The 14145-nt window shown below is 40.8% G+C and overlaps 2 pseudogenes across 1 annotated transcript; both read right to left on the bottom strand.

The window, feature by feature from the left end:
* Positions 1 to 5429: 5429 nt before the first annotated feature.
* LOC144580142 (keratin, type I cytoskeletal 19 pseudogene) lies at positions 5430 to 6759 on the bottom strand (annotated as a pseudogene).
* A 3240-nt stretch (positions 6760 to 9999) lies between these two features.
* LOC144580143 (PRELI domain-containing protein 1, mitochondrial pseudogene) lies at positions 10000 to 11170 on the bottom strand (annotated as a pseudogene). The gene has a single exon (XR_013529183.1). The product of XR_013529183.1 is annotated as a PRELI domain-containing protein 1, mitochondrial pseudogene (transcript).
* Positions 11171 to 14145: the final 2975 nt, after the last annotated feature.

Raw genomic sequence — 14145 nt, 5'->3', positions numbered from 1 at the left:
TAACAGAAAAGACTGAAGTTCCCAGAGGAAAGGCTCATTCTACAAGTGGATTGCCTTCAGAGTTGAGCTGCACTCTTCTAGCCTATGGGCCTGCCATGCAGATTTTTGAACTTGTCAGCTCCCATAATTGTGTGAACCAATTCCTCAACATAAATGTTTCTATATACATATATACACACATCCTAGTGGTTTTGTTTCTTGGGAGAGCCCTGACTGATACAACTTCTTTGGAGGAATGGTTGAATCCAAGGCTGATTTAGGAAAAATACAGCATGAGCCTAGAGCATCTTGTGTCAGAAAGTAGGCACATGTTCAAAAAAGGAGAGCTAGGAATTTTCCATACAAAAATTTGTATGGAAATTTTTGAATAACAAGATAAATGGTGATAGTAGTTATTATAATCCATAGAATAATAAAAACAAATATGGACCCACATTGATAGCAATACATTATTGAATAGATAGGTAAACGATGAGAGAGGAAAGATCTTCCTAATAAAATAACTTGAATGAATAAATGTGGGGGTAAAGAGAAATGTAAAAATCACCAGTAAGCAAACATCACAATAATGATTGCTGGAAATAAGAGCCACAGATGGATGCAAAATTCAGTAGTTGCAACTTGAAAAGAAACAAAATTTTTACACATTCTGAGGATTATCTTCCTGAGATGATTTTAATTATAAAGGAAAAAATTATAGGCCAATACTCTCCAAAAATGCCAAAGTAATGTAATACAGTGAAAGAAGGAGGAACTGCCACATACTGGAGGAGACCAAGGAGATACATGTACAGTGTGAGAATAAGATTCTGTGTTGGATACTGAAATAGAGAAAAGTGGAAACTGACGAAATTCATATAAGATCTGTTTTATATGAAACATTTTCTTGTTTTTGTGATTATTTATGGTTTTCACTATTATTCAAAGTTATCCTTGCACACAATATAACTTGGGGGTAAAATAGTTCTACAAGATTACTTGTAGCAATTCACAATCCTAAATTTCCTTCTAACTGGAGGCTACCACTTTCAATTCTGTTTGACATTTATTCTAGAATTTAACTATATAATTCCAGATACTATACCTATTTAGCTGCTCCTTGATTATTTTCTAAGTTTTAGGCGTTATATACTGCTCCTACTAGAGAATATCTTCTCAAAGATCTTTTTCAACCCGTTTCAAGCCCCTAAACCACCCCAACACATATAAGCTCCCTTTTTCCTATACCTCTAGTTAAACTGAAATTTTGATTTTTCTTGATTTCAGTATTCATGTTGTAATTATGAAAACATAACTCAAGCTGAGCCATCTATTTTACTGTGACCGTTTGAAAAATTTCCTGCTTCAATATTTTTCCTCTGGAGTTAAGATTTATCTTATTTTTAGGAATGCAGAGAAGGAAGCCTGCTTAGTTTTGATGTGTTTCACTTGTTTAATGCTAAACACTACCAGTTGTCTAAATCTTTCCCCAATGTCTTGGAATTCATGAATGATTCTATCAAATCAATCTAACCGAGGAAAACTTTACAGGGGGCTTCTCTTCTGCTTTAGTCTGGTACAGTTTCCTGTCATCTCTCTTCACTTACTATCTTGGCTGTTTCCTTCTGTTGTCTGTTGTCTTAAATCTCTTATTTTATGCACCTTTTTGTACATTACTTTCTTGACTTCAACCTAGTTGAAATCTGGACCCGGTTCAGCCTGGTTTAGGTAGTGCACAGTTTTTAGAAACTTTCTAAGGAAGTACCAGAGGCAAACGTTTTATGACCTTTCGTGAATGATTTTCCTATTGCTACATAACAGACTGTCACAGTGACTTAAAACAATAACTGCATAGGTCAGGCAGCTCAGCCAGGTTCTATACTCAGAATGTCACAAGACCAGTATAAATTTCTTGAGACAATGATGTCTTGTCTGGAGGCTTGGGACAAAGACCTCAGTATTAATATCATTGGATTTCCCCAGTATTAATATCATTGTCCCTTTTATTTTGGTCTGTTCAAATTTCCAGGAGAAAGATCATTTTTTAAAATTTTTCCCTAAAAGTTTAGGCTTAATTAACTAAATTTTTAGAAACTCAGAAACCTCAACATACATTATGCAAATATTCATATAACAACCTGATTTCAGTACAGGATCAACACTAAATTATTCATGATATCTGCCACTCCAGACACTACTTTTACTGTACCAGTGAATCCAATCCCTATGGCAGAGCAGGGGGATCAGACTCTGGGTGGGTATGGTAGATATTGGACTTGTGAAACCAAATCTCCACTTTTACTCACACATGCACACCCATGCACACACTCACACACACATGTGCACACACACACAATCATAACACACTCCTTGTAGGAGGAGACGTCACCCACCGCTGAGTCTTTTGCGGGATCTGTCAACTAAATTTTGTTGTTCCTTAGGTCTTCCCATTCCTAATATATAATTTGGCGGTATCAGATTTTCTAAATCATGTAGGCTTTGGCATGCCTTCCATCTTTCCCAATTATTCTTTTCTTGCTCTTGTCTGTTCTCTTCATCATTGTATATTCCTGAATTTAAGAAAAGTCTCTTTTCCTTTCTTTAAGAGGGCATCGAGGAAGAGATTTGTTAAATATATATGCTGAATCACTATACTTACATGGAGATCCTTCATAATTTTAAATAAACATTTTTTGATGCAGAAAAATTCACTTGGTAATAGTAAAATATAAAGAATATAAATAATAAAATATATAATGCATGAAGAAAAATGCCATCATAATCCCACTACAAAATAGCAACTTTTAGTAGTTTGTAATACATATTTGTAGATGTTTTTCAAAATAAACATTCTAGAAATTGATTCTGTCAAAATGAAGCCACAAGTACATATAAATAAATCATAACAAAAATTGGAAACAATTTGAATATTAATAGGTGAATGAATAAATCGGTTGTGCATTATAAGAAAGGGTACACAGTCATGCACTGCATAATGACATTTCGGTGAACAATAGATTGTACATACGAAGGTGGTCTCGTAAGATTGTAATGAAGCTGCCCTATACCAGCTGTACCATTTTTTTCTCTTTCATACTGTATTTTAACTGTACCTTTTACATGTTTAGATACACAAACACTTACCACTGTGTGACAGCTGCCTACAATCCCTAGTATAATAACATACTATCCACCTTTGTAGCCAAGGAGCAACAGACTATACCATATAGCCTAAGTATGGAGTAGGCTAGACCATCTAAGTTTGTGTAGGTACACTCTAGGATGTTTATACAATGATGACGTTGCCTAACTATGCATTTCACAGAGACTATTCCCATTGCTAGATGATGCCTGTGTGTACAGTCACCAAAAACAATTAGTGTCCTATGCATTCACATAGAAAAATGCCCAACAGGTATCGTTAGGTGAAAAAAGTTCAATATTTAGAACATAATAAAATGAGTGTATATTTATTGGTATATAAATTATACATATATAAAGCTAAGAAAAATTTCTATAAGATATTAAAAATTTAGAAACAAATTAAGGTTTGTCATGCGTGAAAGCTGAATATATGCACACATAGAGAAACATGAATATATGCATGTATGTACGTATATGTTCATGTATTTCTAGTATGGAAGAACATAAAATAATGAGCTATTTTGTGTTTTTAAATGAGTTTCTAAGCATTATTTCAACACAAGAAAAAGAAAAATCTTACAATTACTAACTAGAAAAATATATGTGGATACATATTTTTTTCAGAGAATTTTTAACTATAAAATCAAAGGAAAAAATGTAAAAAAAACCTCTTTACTTAACTACATGCAAATTAACTCTGACCAAAATCATCCATACATTAAAAGTCACCAAAAATAATGAATAAACAGAAATTGTTTTAAAATAGCAAAATAAAAGGAAAACATATTTGCAAAACTATGACCATAATTTAGAGTATTAATATTTATATGCTTTCCTTCTAAGTCAATAGAATAAATATTTATTTTTGCCATACAAAAATTAATTAGGACAAGAAAAGATATTAAAGAAGATAAGCAAATTTCCTAATTTAGGAAAAATATTCACACAGCATTAAAAAGGTATAAATTAAACAAATTAGATATGATTTTTATCCTAAATTGGCAAAAATTAGAGAATTGTGAATAATAAAATTATTGCATGTTTTTATGGTTTCAAACTGTCATAATCTTTCTAAATGGCAATTTGGCCATTTAGGCAATAACTTAATGGTATTAATTATGTGAATAATGTTAAAAACTTTATCCTAAGGAAATAAGTATAAAAACACACATTAACATTTTTTTGCCTAGAAAAGAAAATATGAAAGAATCTCAATATTTCCACACATTAGAAGGTTGGATATAAAAATTATGGCATATCCATATAATACTGTATAGATATTAAAAGTAAATATATATATATATCTCTTCATACTTGGCATAGAAGTATACATTTTTGGTGTGTATTTTATAATACCATTTATATTTCAGAAACCGAAAAGACGTTATGTACACTTAGTAAAATAACATTAGATAACGTTAATCATGTTTATCTTCAATAAAAATATTAGGACATTTTATTTAATTTTTGTTTTTTTGACTTTTATTTTCGATTTAAAGGACTTGTTACATGAATATGTTGCATGATGCTGAGGTTTAGAAGGATAATCCTGTCATCCAGATGATGAGCATAGTACCCAGTAGGGAGTTGGTCACCCCGGGCCACTTTTCCTCCCTCCCGCTTCTCGTGGTCCTCAGTGTCTATTATTCACATCTTTGTGTGTGCGGACGCAGCGTTTCGTCTCCACTTAGAAGCAACAACATGCAGTGTTCAGTTTTCTCTTCTTACGTATATTTGCTTAGGATAATGGCCTCCAGCTGCATCCAATTTGCTGTAAAAAGCAAGGTTGTTTCTTTGTTGTGTGGCTGTGTACTATTCTATGTTGTATATGGACCACATTTTCTTTTACCATTGATGGGCACCGAGGTTGATTCTGTGTCTTCGCTATTGTGAATAGCGTTGTGATGAACGTATGAATGCATGTGTCTTTTTTGTAGAACTATTTATTTTTCTTTTGGGTATATACAGACTAATGGGATAGCTGGGTCGAATGGTAGTTCTCTGAAAGATCACCAAACTCCTTTCCACAGTGGCTGAACTAACTTGCATTCCCACCAACAGTGTATAAATGTTTCCTTTTCTCCTCAGCTTGCCAGCATCTGTTAGTTTTTGACTTTAAAAAAACATCACCATTCTTGACTAGTATGACAGTATCTCAATGTGGTTTTGATTTGCGTTTCTCTGATGATACAGTGATGATGAGCATTTTGTTTATATGCTGGCAGTTTGAATGTCTTCTTTTTTTTTTTTTTCCCTTGAACCATAAAATTTTATTGGCAGGTCAAGGGACGTGCCGGGGATAAGGGTCCCTTCCTTCCCATCGCCTCACCCAGGAGACACCCTCCAAAGGACAACAGAAGCCCCGGGCCTGCTGCCTTCTCAGAGGACCTTGGAGGCAGACAGGTTGTTGTAGCGATCTTCCCGGCCCTCCAGCAGGCTCCGGTAGGTGGCGATCTCCTGCTCCAGCCGCGACTTGACGTCCAAGAGCCGATGGTACTCCTGATTCTGCCGCTCACTATCAGCCCGCACATCGCCCAGCTGGGCTACAATACCACTGATCCGCGCCTGGATCTCCGCCAGCTGGGCTCCAAAGCGCGCCTCCGTTTCTGCCAGTGTGCCTTCCAAGCCGGCTTTCATGCTCAGCTGTGACTGCAGCTCAATCTCAAGACCCTGGAGGGTGCGCCGCAGGTCACTGACCTCGGTGTTGCTCATCTGGAGCTGCTCTCTGTGGACAGCGACCTCCCGGTTCAGTTCTTCAGTCCGGCTGGTGAACCAGGCTTCAGCATCCTTCCGGTTCTGCTCGGCCATGACCTCATATTGGCTTCGCATGTCACTCAGGATCTTGGCGAGATCGGTGCCTGGAGCTGAATCCACCTCCACACTGACCTGGCCTCCCACTTGGCCCCTCAGCACACTGAGTTCCTCCTCATGGTTCTTCTTCAGGTAGGCCAGCTCTTCCTTCAGCCCTTCAATCTGCATTTCCAGGTCAGTCCTGGCCAGGGTCAGCTCATCCAGCACCTTGCGCAGCCGTTGATGTCGGCCTCCACGCTCACGCGCAAAGCCTGCTCCGTCTCAAACTTGGTTCGGAAGTCATCTGCAGCCAGACGGGCATTGTCAATCTGCAGGACAATCCTGGAGTTCTCAATGGTGGCACCAAGAATCTGGTCCCGCAGGTCCTGGTTGGTCTTGTAGTAGTGGCTGTAGTCGCGGGAGGGCCCGGGCCCCTGCTTCTGGTACCAGTCGCGGATCTTCACCTCCAGCTCGCCGTTGGCCGCCTCCAGGGCGCGCACCTTGTCCAGGTAGGAGGCCAGGCGGTCGTTGAGGTTCTGCATGGTGAGCTTCTCGTTGCCCGCCAGCAGCCCGTCGGAAGTGGCCAGGATGCCGCCATAGCCGCCGCCGTAGCCCCCCGAGGAGGACGAGGACACGAAGCGAGTGGTGGACACGGACACGCCGCGGCCGCCGGAGCCCCAGTGTATGCTAGGTGCGCGAAAGGCGACACCCGGCCCAAAACGCACGGGGCCGCCGCCCAGGCCCCCGAAGGACGACGTGGACGACTGGCGATAGCTGTAGGAAGTCATGGCGAGGCGGAGCACGGACCGAGCGACCCTGGTCCCAGAGGCTGTGATCACCGGAGGCCTGTATGTCTTCTTTTGAGAAGTGTCTGATCATGTCCTTTGCTCATTTTTAAATTGGATTATTTGTGTTTGGCTGGTTGATTTAAGTTCCTTGCATTCTGGGTATTAGGCTTTTGTTAGATGCATATTTTGTAAATTTTTGTCTCATTCTGTAGGTTGTCTTTTTACTCTATTGATAGTTTCTTTTGCTATGCAGAAGCTCTTTAGTTTATTAGGTCCCACTTGTCAATTTCTGTTTTGTTTCCACTGCTTTCGGGGATTTAGCCAAAAATTCTTTGCCAAAGTTGATGTCAAGAAGGATATTTCCTAGGTTTTCTTCCAGGATCCTTATAATTTGAGGTCTTACATTTTTATCTTTAGTAAACTTTAAGTTAATTTTTATAGGTGGTGAAAGATAGGGGTCCAGCTTTATTCTCCTGCAAACGGCTAGCACCACTTACTAAATAAGGCCTTTTCCCATCGTTTATTTTTGTTGATTTTGTCAAAGATCAGATCATTGTAGCTGTGTGGCTTTATTTCTGGGTTTTCCATTCTGTTTCATTGACCTATTTTTGTACCAGTGCCAGGCTGTTTGCATTACTGTAGCCTTGTATTATAGTTTGAAGTTGGATAATGTGATGCCTTGGGCTTTATTCTTTTGGCTTAGGATTGCTTTATCTTTTCAAGTTCTTTTGTGGTTCTGTATAAGTTTTAGAATAGTAAATTTCTGATCCTGTAAAAAAATGGCATTGGTATTTTGATAGGAGTGGCACTGAATGTGTATATTGCTTTGGACAGTGTGCCCATTTTAATGATATTGATCTTTTAAGGAGAGTTTAAAAACATGGTCTCATTAAAGAAAATTTCCTAAAATTGAAATCAGTCAGTAATTCCATGAATTGCTTGAGTAACAATTAATTTTATGCAACCTAAAAAAAACCTAAAGAAATATTCAACTATGACTTTAAGATAATAAAAAATACATTTTCCTTCATGAGCCTGACACAATCAGATGAAACCTTTTGAAGATGTTCTAGAGTTCAGTGATTCAGAGTCATAGATATTCTCTCCTTTCTGCACATGGCTAGCCAGTTTTCCCAACACCATTTATTAAACAGGGTATTGTTTCCCTATTGCTTGCTTTTGTCAGGTTTGTCAAAGATCAGATGGTTGTAGATGTGTGGTGTTACTTCTGAGGCCTCTGTTCTGTTCCACTGGCCTATATCTGTTTTGGCACCAGTACCATGCTGTTTTGATTGCTGTAGCCTTGGAGTATAGTTTGAAGTCATACAGCCTGATGCCTCCAGCTTTGTTCTTTTTTCTTAGGATTGTCTTGGCTATGTGGGCTCTTTTTTGGTTTCATATGAAGTTTAAGGTGTTTTTTTCTTCTTCAGTTCTGTGAAGAAGGTTGATGGTAGCTTGATGGGGATAGCACTGAATCTATAAATTAGTTTAGGTAGTATGACCATATTCACAATTTTGATTCTTCCTAACCATGAGCTTGGAATGTATTTCCATCTGTTTGTGTCCTCTCTTACTTCCTTGAGCAGTGGTTTGTAATTCTCCTTGAACAGGTCCTTTACGTCCTTTGTTAGTTGAATTCATAGGTATTTTATTCTCTTTGTGGCAATTGTGAATGGGAGTTCAGTCTTGATTTGGATTTCTGTTTGTCTGTTATTGGTGTTTGGGAATGCTTGTGGCTTTTGCACATTGATTTTGTATCCTGAGACTTTGCTGTAGTTGCTTAGTTTCAGGAGATTTTGGGCTGAGACAATGGGGTCTTCTAAATATACAATGGGGTCTTCTAAATATACAATCATGTCATCTGCAAATAGAGACAATCTGGCTTCCTCTCTTCCTAATTGAATATCCTTTATTTCTTTTTCTCACCTGATTGCTCTGGCTAAAACTTTCAATACTATGTTGAATAGGAATGGTGAGAGAGGGCACCCTTGTCTAGTGCCAATTTTCAAAGGGAATGCTTCCACTTTTTGCCCATTCACTATGATAATGGCTGTGGGTTTGTCATAAATAGCTTATATTATTTTGAGATATGATCCATTGATGCCTAGTTTATTGTAAGTTTTTAGCATAAAGTGCTGTTGAATTTTGTTGAAGGCCTTTTCTGCATCTGTTGAGATAATCATGTGTTTTTTGTCTTTGGTTCTGTTTGTGTAATGGATTACATTTACAGATTTGCATATGTTGAACTAGCCTTGCATCCCCTGGATGAAGCCTACTTGATCATGATGGATAAGCTTTTTGATGGACTGCTGCAATCTGTTTGCCAGGAATTTATTGAAAAAAAATTTTTTTTGAGACAGAGTCTCACTTTGTCACCAGGCACCAGGCTGGAGTGCAGTGGCACAATGTCGGCTCACTGCAACCTCCGCCTCCCGGGTTCAAGCAATTCTCCTGCCTCAGCCATATTGTCCTGAAATTTTCTTTTTTTAGTTGTGTATCTGCCAGGTTTTGGTATCAGGATGGTGTTGGGAGGTTTCCCTTTTTTGTTGTTGTTTGGAATAGTTTCAGAAGGATTGGTACCAGCTCCTCTTTGTATATCTGGTAGAATTCAGCTGTGAACCTGTCTGTACCTGGACAATAAAAAGGTCTCAGCTTTAGACCTTTTTATTGGTCTATTCAGGGAATCAACTTCTTCCTGGTTTAGTCTTGGGAGGGTGTAAGTGGCCAGGAATTTATCCATTTCTTCTAGATTTACTGATTTATGTGCATAGAGGTGTTTGTAGTAATTTCTGATGGTAGTTTGTGTTTCTGTGGAATCGGTGATATTCCCTTTATCATTTTTTATTGCATCTATTTGAATCTTCTCTCTTTTCTTTTTAATAAGTTTGGCTAATCATCTATCTATTTTGTTGATCTTTTAAAAAAAACGCCTCCTGGATTTATTGATTTTTTGAAGGGTTTTTTGTGTCTCTATCTCCTTCAGTTCTGCTCTGATCTCAGTTATTTCTTGTATTCTGCTAGCTCTTGAGTTTGTTTGATCTTGCTCCTCTAGTTTTTTTAATAGTGGCAATGGTGAGTTGATTTTAGATCTTTCCCTCCTTCTCACGTGGGTATTTAGTGCTATAAATTTCTCTCTAGACACTGCTTTAAATGTGTCCCGTAGATGCAGGTACATTGTGTCTTCTTTCTCATTGGTTTCAAAGTACATCTTTATTTCTGCCTTCATTTCATTATTTATTCAGTAGTCATTCAGGAACAGGTTGTTCAGTTTCCAGGTAATTGTGCAGTTTTGAGTGTCTTTTTTTTTTTTTTTTGAATTCAACAAGTATTTATTGAGTGCCTATTATGTGCTAGATACTTTTCCAGGTACTTGAGACACATCAGAGAACAAAACCAAGAGCCCTGCCCTTGTGGGGCTTCCAGTCTAGCATTTATCGCCAGTTCACCTGCAGGCTACCTGGGGCCTGAGGCAAGTCACCGCACCTGTGTGCTTGGGTCCTCAGCTGCCCAATGGGAAAATAAGCAGAACTGGCTCAGACTGGATAATGTGCCTAGTGTACTGTGGATGCCAAACTGGATACCCTCAACCTACCACCCAGACAGTAGATAGGGCTGGAAGTTGATTTTTAATGATATAGTACAATGGAGGGAGGGTAGAGGGGCTAAGCCAAGCTGTCTGGGGTGCTGTCGTGGTGGGGGGCTGGCTACACAAACTGCTGCTGCTGCTGCTGCTGCTTCTTGGTGGCCGCCTTGCTGGCGAGGTCCTTGGCCTTCTCTGTAGCTGCCAGTGCCGTCTCCTTTGCCTTCTCCTTGGCTTCCTTGGCTGTCTCAACAAGTGTTTTGGAAGGGGCCTCACTTTGCAGCTTCGCCAAGATATATTCAAAACCCTTCATAGTCTTGGTCACGTTGCTTTTGAACCGGGCAAGACCAAATTCCTGGACAGCTCTGGAGACGCCAAATAAGCTAGAGGAGACCCAGGCTTCAAGGCGGATTTCGGTCCAGCCACTGTCGTCAGAGTTCACACAGTAAACACATCGTTCCTCCACCACCATCAGCCTGGCGTGGTTGATGTTCCAGGTGAAGGTGGTCATGGTCTGATTCTGTGGGTCCACAGTAGAGTCCTCCAGGATGTACACCGAGTGAGCAACATTGGCAGGAAACAGTCGCTCGGCCCAGCGAGGCATCCTGTTGGTCTTGGTCAGGAGTCGCCTGGACAGCAGTTTCTGGTCAGGGGTCACCTCCCGGTGTACTATGTCTTCCGTCAAGACATGTTTGCTATAGGGATTTGGGTACCGCTGCCAGAAGGCGGCGAACACTTGGTCCCAGGAACTCCGGAGCAAGCTCTGGCCCAGGAAATACTTCACCATCGTCCCGGCCGGAGCGGGCTCAGCACCCACGCAGCATCAGGGGTGCGGAGCCTGGGAGGCACGCGGGGGCCGGGCCGGGCCGGGGCTCGGCGCACACCCTCCGCCAGGCTCGGGGCTCAGTCACCAGCGCACCGCGCCCTAGCAGCTGCCGCCGCCGCCGCCGCCGCCGCCACCGCCGTGAGTTGTCCCTTGAGTGTGTTTCTTAATCCTGAGTTCTAATTTGATTGCACTGTGCTCTGAGAGATTGTTATGATTTCCATTCTTTTGCATTTGTTTAGGAGTGATTTACTTCCAATTATGTGGTCAATTTTAGAGTAAGTGCTGTGTGGTGCTGAGAAGAATATTCTGTGGATTTGGGGTAGAGATTCTGTAGATGTCTATTAGGTCCACTTGGACCAGGTCTGATTTCAGGTCCTGGATATCCATGTTAATTTTCTGCCTCATTGATCTAATATTGACAGTGGAGTGTTAGTCTCCCACTATTATTGTGTGGGAATCTAAGTCTTTTTGTAGGTCATTAAGAACTTGCTTTATGTATCTGGGTGCTCCTGTATTGGGTGCATAGATATTTAGGATAGTTAGCTCTTCTTATTGCATTGATCCTTTTGTCATTATGTAATGCCCTCCTTTGTCTCTTTTGATCTTTATTGGTTTAAAGTCTGTTTTTTTTCAGAGACTAGGATTGCAACCCCGGGTTTGTTTTTGTGTGGGTGCTCTCCATTTGCTTGGTCAATCTTCTTCCGTCCCTTTATTTTGAGTCTCTGTGTGTCTTTGCATGTGACATAGGTCTCCCGAATACAGTACAACAATGGGTTTGGCTTTTTATCCAGTTTACCAGTCTGTGTCTTTTGATTGGGGCATTTAGATCATTTTCATTTAAGGTTAATATTATTACATGTGAATTTCATCCTGCCATTTTGATACTAGCTTGTTGTTTTGCTCATTAGTTGATGAAGTTTCTTCACTGCATCATTGTTCTTTACCATTTGATATATTTTTGCAGTGGCTGGTACTAGTTGCTCACTCCCATGTTTAGTGCTTTCTTCAGGAACTCTTGTAAGGCAGGCCTGGTGGTGATGAAATCTCTCAGCAGTCGCTTTTTCATGAAGGATTTTATTTATCCTTCACTTATGAAGCTTAGTTTGGCTGGATGTGAGATTTTGGATTGAAAGTTCTTTTATTTAAGGATGTTGAATATTGGCCCCTACTTTCTTCTGGCTTGTAATGTTTCTGCTGAGAGATCTGCTGTGAGTCTGATGGGCTCCCCTTTATGGGTAACCGGACCTTTCTCTCTGGCTGCCCTTAGCATTTTTCTCTTCATTTCAACCCTGGTGAATCTGATGATTATGTGCCTTGGGTTTGCTCTTCTTGAGGAATATCTTTGTGCTGTTCTTTGTATTTCCTGGATTTGAATGTTGGCCTGCCTTGCTGGGCTGGGGAAGTTCTCCTGGATAATATCCTGACGAGTGTTTTCCAGCTTGGATTCATTCTCTCTGTCATATTCAGGTACACCTGATTTAGGTTCAAGTGTAGATTAGATCTTTTCACAAATCCCATTTCTTGGAGGCTTTGTTCATCGCTTTTTACTCTTTTTTCTCTAATCTTGCCTTCTCATTTTATTTCATTGAGTTGATATTCAATCTCTGATATCCTTCTTCTGCTTGATTGATTCAGCTATTGAAACTTGTGTATGCTTCATGAAGTTCTTGTGCTGTATTTTCAGCTTCTTTAAGTGGTTTATGTTCTTCTCTAAGCTGGTTATTCTGGTTTGCATTTCATCTAACCTTTTCAAGGTTCTTAGTTTCTTTGCATCGGGTTAGAACATGTTCCTTTAGCTCAGAGAAGTTTGTTTTTACCTACCTTCTGAAGCCTGCTTCTGTCAACTTGTCAAACTCATTCTCCATCCAGTTTTGTTCCCTTGCTGGTGAGGAGTTGCTTGGAGGAGGAGAGCCATTCTTGTTTTTGGTGATTTCATCTTTTATGTGCTAGTTTCTTCCCATCTTTGTGGATTTGTTTAACTTTGGTGTTTGAAATTGGTGACTTTTGGATGGGGTCTCTGAGTGGACACCCTTTCTGTTGATGTTGAAGCTATTTCTTTGTGTTTTTTAGTTTTCCTTCTAACAGTCAGGCTCCTCTGCTGTAGGACTGCTGGAGTTCCACTCCAGACCCTGCTTGCCTGGGAATCACCTGTGAGGGCTGCAGAAGAGCAATCACCTGTGATTGCTGCCTTTTCTTTCCTCTGGTAGGTTCGTTCCAGAAGGGTACCTGCCAGATGTCAGCCAGAGCTCTTCTGTATGAAGTGTCTTTTTGGATATTTGGATTTTGGCTTTTTGGAGCTCCATTGCTCCCTTTAGGGCTGCTGGGCTGGGATGTTTAAGTCTGCTGCAGGGTAACTCACAACTGCCCCTTTTCTCTGGTGCTCTGTCCTGGGAAGGTGGGGCTTTATTTATAAGTCCTTGACATGCTGCTGCCTTTTTTCAGAGATGTCCTGCCCAGCTAGGAGAGAGTCTATTCGTACTGCTGAGCTGCTGCAGGCTCTGTGCAGCTCTGTGTAAACTTCCTTGTGCTTTTGTTTACACAGGTGAGGTTAGAACTGCCTGGGCAATGGCAGACGCCTTCCCTGCACTGAGTTGGACCTGTCCAGGGTCAAGCTTAAACTGCTGTGCTGGCTGCAAAACTCTCAAGCCAGAGTGTTTCAGTTTGCTGGTCTTTGTGGGGTGGGACCTGCTGAGCCTGATCACCTGGCTCCCTTCTTTCAGCTCCCTTTATTTCAGGGGAGTGGGAGGCTCTGTCTCACTCGGGTTCCTGATTCCAGCCAAAACAGCCACTCAGATTTGTGCTGAAAACCCACAGAGCTAATTGGAATGGCTGCTCAGATCTGTGCTGGAAACCCACAGAGCTGGTCGGAATGGCTGCTCAGATCTGTGCTGGAAACCCACAGAGCTGCTTGGAATGGCTGCTCAGATCTGTGCTGGAAACCCACAGAGCTGCTTGGAATGGCTGCTCAGATCTGTGCTGGAAACCCACAGCGCTTGTTGTCCCAGCTGAAATCTCCTGGTCTGTGGGCTATAAAGACC

Source organism: Callithrix jacchus, chromosome 18, assembly GCF_049354715.1.
Source record: "Callithrix jacchus isolate 240 chromosome 18, calJac240_pri, whole genome shotgun sequence".
NCBI lineage: Eukaryota > Metazoa > Chordata > Mammalia > Primates > Cebidae > Callithrix > Callithrix jacchus.
Note: the sequence above shows the minus strand (reverse complement) of the source record. Positions and strands in the feature narration are given on the sequence as shown.